Genomic DNA, 7,406 nt, shown 5'->3' with positions numbered 1-7,406 from the left:
ATGATGAGAGCGAACAGTGAATAATTGCAGCATTTCCTGGTACCATTGTTCAATAGATTCAGCTAAATCGTCAATGATCAACTAAGAGTTTGCTTCAATAATGTGGAAAACATCAAGTCCCTGTATGAATTGTATCTGCACCAATTCCATGGTGGAAACCTATTTTATTTCATCGTATGGCTCTTGCCAAGTACTGTAACAATAGTATATTTTGTTTGGCTTTCCCACAAACATTTTATCGCAATTTTTAATTACTTAAGTTAAAAGTTTTGTCTTGCCCGACATTGACGGCCCACAAAGAAACGATCTGACTGGTGTTTTAAATTGATACATGTTCCCTTCAACAGTTCAACTGGACAACTAACTGTAGACTATAGTTGTCTAATGACTAAATGATTTCCCTACTAGTCCATTCAAGAATAATAATGAGAAGAACAAAATCAATAAAGAATCATATTTCTTGTATTATAAAAAACAATACTTTACAGAAAACAAAAGAAAAATACACTTTTTTAATTGATAATAAAAAAAATGCACTAGAAAAAGCACTTTAATAAATATACTGTATTTTAAAAAAAATACAACATTTAATGAAAAAATACACTGAATAATATCACTTTTGTTTCAATGCGACATGTATATTTACAAAAAAAAAATCTGCTCTGAGTAAAAAAAAAGATAACTTTGGTAGTGGCGGTGCGCCCCCCGCTGGCGGCCTCCCCCCCCCCTCGGGCCACGAAGCCCCCCCCCCCCCCAAGGCCGCAAGGCCCCCCCAAGGTTTTGGGAAAAATTTATTGGACTTTAATCAAACCGAGACTTTCCCTATGGTTAACACATTCGGCCCAGTCTGAAGTTAAATAGTGCCCAAGGGGGAGGGTAGTCACACCGTCTTGACAAACATAGACCTTGTCAGAAATGGTACTCATGGCAATTTTTTCTATATTTACAGTAAAGTTCCTGTAGTTGTGGGAACGAATTGCCAGCAATTTGGCTCGTGGAATTGTATTTTGAACAATACAATTCCTATAGATGTCCATGTCGAAATTCTTATCCACATAGCGCGTGGGTACTCCTTTGCAACGTTTCTTGATTTCCTCGTCGTGTGTCTGTATAAAGTGCACCTTCGGACTTACAAACATACCACGGGAAATCATGTCGCTTCCCGTTTCTGATTTAAAAAATAAAAGCAGATTTGGCACCCGACGTTTCACTAGCTCTGGGTAAAGCCCACTCCAATTGGTGTAGTCCATCCGCGAGCTGATAATTTCACCGTGCGCCAAATAATCAATTAGGTTTGGGGTTTTTACTTTTAGCAGTAGAAAATCTGTGTCCCCGTAGCAGACCTCTACTTGCCCCTTCTCCGGCCACTGTACCCTAGCCACATTGTAGTAGAATTCCAACATGAGCTTTTTAGAAATCTCCAAGATCGCACTTCCTGCAGCAATATTTTTATTCAGGACAATGCTTCTTCTTTTTTCTATTCAATAGTACCATGTCCGGGCCAATGATTGTGAAGAAAGTGTAATTTGAATCACAAATAATTCGGGCATACGGTTTGGTATCGGTCACGACGTCCCAATTATTTTAACTGCAAACAGTCTCAAACATTTTGCCAAAAACCAAATTCAGTATGAGCTTGTAAAAATTTTTTTCGGCTTTTGTTTGTGCTTCAGAACGTTTCTTGACAAAGGTGTCAACAAACGTTTTCAGATAGGGTTTTTGACTAAACTGGAGGGCTCTATGAACCTTTGTGAAGTTGAAACAGTTGCTGCACATCCATTTTAAAGCCAAATGATGTACATTAATATTTTTTTTTCGGCAGAAGGTCTTTTGTTTTTGTTTTTGTTAAGTTTTTGTTTTAAAGGTGACCAATGCAATCCGTCCACCTCGACTAAACGCCTATTGCGGGGGCTCAAAGAGTCCCTAGTCACAGGTCTATTGATGCATGGGAAAACAAAATCCTTTACTGAATCGTGAAGCTCAACTGGTATCTCCCCATCAATTTCAAAAAATCATCCAACCGGTCTATTCTCCTCAACACTGTCAATGTTGGGGAAATGGGGAGCTTGAGGGTCATTGAGCCATTTATAGTCATCACAGGGTAGCGCATAATGGTACATGGCTGAGGGGTAGAGAGAATTCATATCAAGGAAAACTACATCCGATTTTGTCCCCGTCTTCTCTCCAGTTGGATCAGTTTCCAAGATACGATCCCCATGAAAAAAGTACCCACCCCTCATTGACCTTTCGATGAACAGGTGCTGATCGATGTCAGTGATTAGCCCAATTTTTTCCCCGCTAATTTTTAGGATGAGGTCCATCACCAGATGAGGGGATGAAAAATAATATCCTAAATCAAGATTAAATTCCCCATAGATTTTGTCCGTATTTTTACACATAATGTCTAACAATGTTAACACATAACTCGACAAATACAGCTTGCAGTTGTCAAACCCATTTTTACACCCTCCCGCTGCCCACACTTTTTTTAGCAAAACTGTATTTATCGGGGGTGCACCTACGATCGTGTAGACTGTCTTAAAACGATTCGATCGAGGGAATACTTTCCTCGGTGAATCTCGACATGGAACAATAATAATCATACGGATAGATGCCCTTGACCGTCAACAAATCATATAAATCATTGGGAAATTGTTGCTTGAGAAGGGGAAAAGCGTTGCAGCCGTCATCGTTTTTCTGCACTTGAATTAATACGCTCAATGATTTAGGGAAGAAACTGAAGGAATCTAAAAAGTGAATTTTATTCTTGTACTCAACGTCGTCTTCAGCCTGTCTCCTCCTAAATTCCAAAAAAAGCAACTTTTCCGCCGAATTATGAGTAATTTTGTAGGAAAACCTTTCTATCATCTATGCATCATCCACTGTTCCATTTCTTTGAAGATGTGTCATTGGTGGTAGCACATACTTCAGATCGTAGCTAGAATTATGTATAAAAACCGGAAGAAAGAGTTGCTGTTTAATTTTTAAATTGCATGAATTGTGAGCCCACCCCCGAAAGTTATTTTTTACCGTTGAATTGGGGTCAATAAGATGATTGTGATCCTGGACCGCGTCTTTTGGGGCAAGGGCACCCCTACAAACCCAACAAATTGTCCCCTTTTCTAGTGCCAGTTGCTCCTTATCTGATAATGACATTGGGTAGTTGGTGTGACGCAATCGTGAAATTGCACTGTTTGCTGTTTTTATTAAAGACACCAATAACTTTTCCATGCTAACCTCCTCATCCATAGCCAAAAAAAACTCTTCTAGCTGCATTTTATTATTAGAATCGCGACGGGCATGCGCATAGAAACCCGCAACTAGTTTGTGTTCCTTGACAGTATTTGGCCTTGATGGGTCCAATACCTCCACCAGTCTTGATTCACAATCTAAACATACTTTATCAACTTGTAACAGGGAATTTTGGAAGTTTTTAAATTGTAAAGTATCTTTGCCTTCTGCCGGCATTTCTATTCTTTGATTGCCATGAATTTTACAATATCTCATGTGATCCGAGAACGTTTGCTCAGATCTAAATGGGGAAAGGCACATGGGGCAATAGTGACGTTCCCCTTTCTTCACACCTTGGGATAAGAGTCAACTTATTGCCGTAATGGGGAAATAATGACCATAGGAATTTACATCTTTGGGGGGTTCATAAATAACCCAAACCCAATTTTTAACATTATCTACCATCGGTGTCCTAACTGAATATAAAACCCCTTTTTTATTTGGTTTCTTTCCCCCATTTACAAATTCTGTGTCATACTGGAGAACAACCACCCCTAGCCCAAGATTTTCATTTGCTTTTTCAAATATGGTTATTTCTTTTAAAGACACCGGATACTTCCCCTCTAAACAATCAAAATTTACTTTAGGGAAATTGTCTCCGCCGTTACGTGCAAGTCCATCGAGATTTTTCCTTGTTGAATCTTTTTTTAATGTTTTATGGGCTGCTGCTAAAAATGCATATTTAAAGCATTGCAGCCCCGTGTCAAAATAGAAACTCTGAACCCCTTTGGTAGCCGACAAATCTGGGGGGCATTTTGTTTTTCTACCCACCCCTCTTAAAATAAAGTTTTTTTTTTAAATCTATTGAGATTCAGATCCATGTATTTAATGTATAAAATGGTGGACCCACTCCCCCTCTCGTTAAATGTGTCCAAAGTCGATATGAATTTATTAACCCAGTTGAAAAAGTTACCCTCAAATTCATTTAGACCAGGGTAAAAAGTTCTGTTGCCAGTTGAAAAATGAAAATAAAAAATGTCCCCAGATGTCCCCTTTTGTAAATAAACTTTTTGATTTACCGATGCTTTATTCTCCCCCTGACCCCCCCCCCCCAATTCTGAATCTGAATCTCAATAAGTGCTCAAATTCGGTCGTTGTAGGTATGAAGAACATTTACAGGGTCTGCTAAAATGATGCTCCCGTCAACCACGTTTTCCTTGGGGGGATTAAAATCTACCCTATGTGTTTGCATGTGACCTAGAGCAGACTCTAACAAATAAAATTCACGTGGTTCCGGGGACGTGCCACTATTTTCATGTCCTGCACCTATTTACAAAGGATCCAATTCACTAATTATAAAGTCATCGTCAAAAATGTCCCCGGAAAAATTAGGTCCAACAATTTGCATAAGGCTATCCATTTCTTCAGTTTTAAATTGAAAATCCAAGGGGATACTAAATCACGTACCTTCACTAACATCATCCGGCGAGAGAGGACAATTACCCATGATATTTTGAAGTCCTGGGCCAGGGAAGGCAGTTGTTTTCGTAGCTTCCCCCTGAAACGAAAATGAATGGATTGAGTTTTTTTTCTTTGACGAAAGTTTTATCACAATTATAGCACACTATTTTTTTTCTTAGTCGGATTTATCAAACAATTTTTTTTTTTTTAATTGGATTCGTATTTATCAAACAAATGCATAATAAATTACGAATTTTTGCTTATAGCATTATTTACAAAACAAATGCATAATAAATTACAAATTTTGTTAATAACACACACGCACATATACACACACACGCACACGCTCACACACACATGCGCACACACTCACACACACACATACACACACACGTATGCACACACACTCACAAACATACACACGTATGCGCACACACGTATGTGCACCGTTCACACACACGCGTACACGCACACACACACACGCACACACACATGCGCACATACTCACACACACACACACACACACACACACACACGTATGCGCACACACACACACACATGCGCACACATATCGCAACGTTTGACTAATAGCAATAAAATATGGTAAAAAAAATCAACTCAATAATTGTCTTAATAGCTCATTAAAAAAATTGACTTTTTTTCCAACAAATCTAGTCATCCATAAAAAATAGCTATCAGATTCCTTTTCCTACAAATCTATTCGTTTTAAAAATCTACTATTTGTAATAGCAATAACGTAAAGTACATTAGGTAAATATACATACATTTCCAAATTCAGACTGTACTTGTGTGTCGGATGGGGCGGTGATGTCCGTATCTTGCATAGATGAGCCAGCGGGGTTCACCATCCTGTGAGCAGCCGCCCATTCTTTTTTTGGTTTTAGACCAGACTGTATTCGCGTGGCTCCCGATGGGCCAGTTATCTCCACTTGTTGCATTGGAGTAATGCCATTAGCCTTAGCTCTCTTTGGAGGAGGAGAGTAATTGTAGAAATTTTCCTCCTTAAAAAGAAGACAAAATTTAGTATCGAGAAAACGATTCCCCTTTTTACAGAATAAAAAATTAGTCTGCACAAAGAATCCCCTCCCCGTCTTACATTTTTATAAACGCCTCTTAATCATGGAGTACAATTGAAAAATATCTCTCGTCTAATTTGACCAAAAAAACTTTGCCAACATGTCTCGAATTACGCATTAATCTCTAAGATAACACAAGCTTGCGATGCCTGTTTTTCCAAAAGGGAGCATTTCTCTAATTACAAAGACAGATGCCTTTTAGTTAAATCGGAAAAGATTTTTGGTAATGTGAAAAAAGGATATTTTTTTGAAGGAAATAACTATTTGTACAGAGCAGTGGGGGAGGGATTTTATTTACATAATAGAAAAAAGAGCATACTTTGTGCTTTCTAGCGAGTAAACTCATACGATTGTAGGGTTTATATTGTTGGAGGAGAGGGGGGCTATGTCCCCCTGAAATTTGAATTTACTAGTGGGATGGTAAAATGATTTTATTTGGAAATAAATTAATAAATTTAGTAAACTGTACTCACATTGTAAATTGACGAATCCATTGCTTTAAAGTTAATAATATTCAGTGTACTATCTATGATATATCAAATCATTTTGAAAATTAAATCGTAAGGTACGACCATTATATACAAAATCTCAAGGACGAATAAAACACCAGTCCTTTTATTTTATAATCAATCCCCAGTCAACTTACTGTATATTGAGCAACTACCGATGTCTCTGCTTGGTTCTTAAAAAATGGATATTGGCTCGAAAAACAGTCTGGTTGAAAAACTTGGAGTTGAAATAAGCATGTGTGGGGAATCCCCCGCTCATACTGCTATCTTTTTTGCAATGTTTAGGAACCGGAGGGGAATCCCCGCTCGCTTGGAAAGGTACCAATGAAAGGCAAGCAAAACGTGTTTAATCACGTGTAGAGGTCCCATAGAATATCATAGGAAGGACGTTATCTCCCCGTTATTTTTGATTTCCCCGTTTGATTTTTTTTTTAGTTAAGTACAAATCATATTCTGGCTTTTAGAAAGCATAGGGGTTTTTGAACCTCACTAATATTAATTTCTGCTCATTTTGATTTTGACTCTGTTATTTATTTTAATTACTGTTCGTTTTTGGGTTTTCGACCAGGTTGATTCCAATGGTACCAATTCCAATTTTCATTTTGATCTGACGCCATTTTCGAGGGGTTTCAGGCTTTTTTGAAATCACCATAAGTTTCTTTTCGCAATGAACTTTTAGTTTTAAGACGAATCAAAATAATAATTACCATTCCTGAATCAGTGTCACATGACAATTGTTTTTCACTAGGTACAGACAATTGTCTTTCACTAGGCATTTTTTTCAAAACGCGTTTTTTAACTTTTGGTTACTATGGGCTGTGGTTCGCTCTTTACTAGGTTGCAGCTGCCGCTGCAACCATGACAAGTGAAGGGGCAGTACTCAAATGCTTGTATTTGAAATACGTATTTAAATTCTCTCCATGTATTTCAAACACATATTTAAATAGATTTATAGTAGATTATTTGAAATAAGTATTTAAGAGATTTTTCTAGTATTTAAAATACAAAATACTTTGGGAGATAACGTCAAACACCATCTTGTCGTAACAAAAAAAAATTGCATTTAATCAAGAGACCACTTCATACTAGACCACTTGGGAAGGGATTT

Source organism: Artemia sp. Qi Xiang Cuo, chromosome 4 (assembly GCF_049724085.1).
Source record: "Artemia sp. Qi Xiang Cuo chromosome 4, ASM4972408v1, whole genome shotgun sequence".
Classification (NCBI taxonomy): Eukaryota; Metazoa; Arthropoda; class Branchiopoda; order Anostraca; family Artemiidae; genus Artemia; species Artemia sp. Qi Xiang Cuo.
This window is presented reverse-complemented; position numbering follows the sequence as displayed.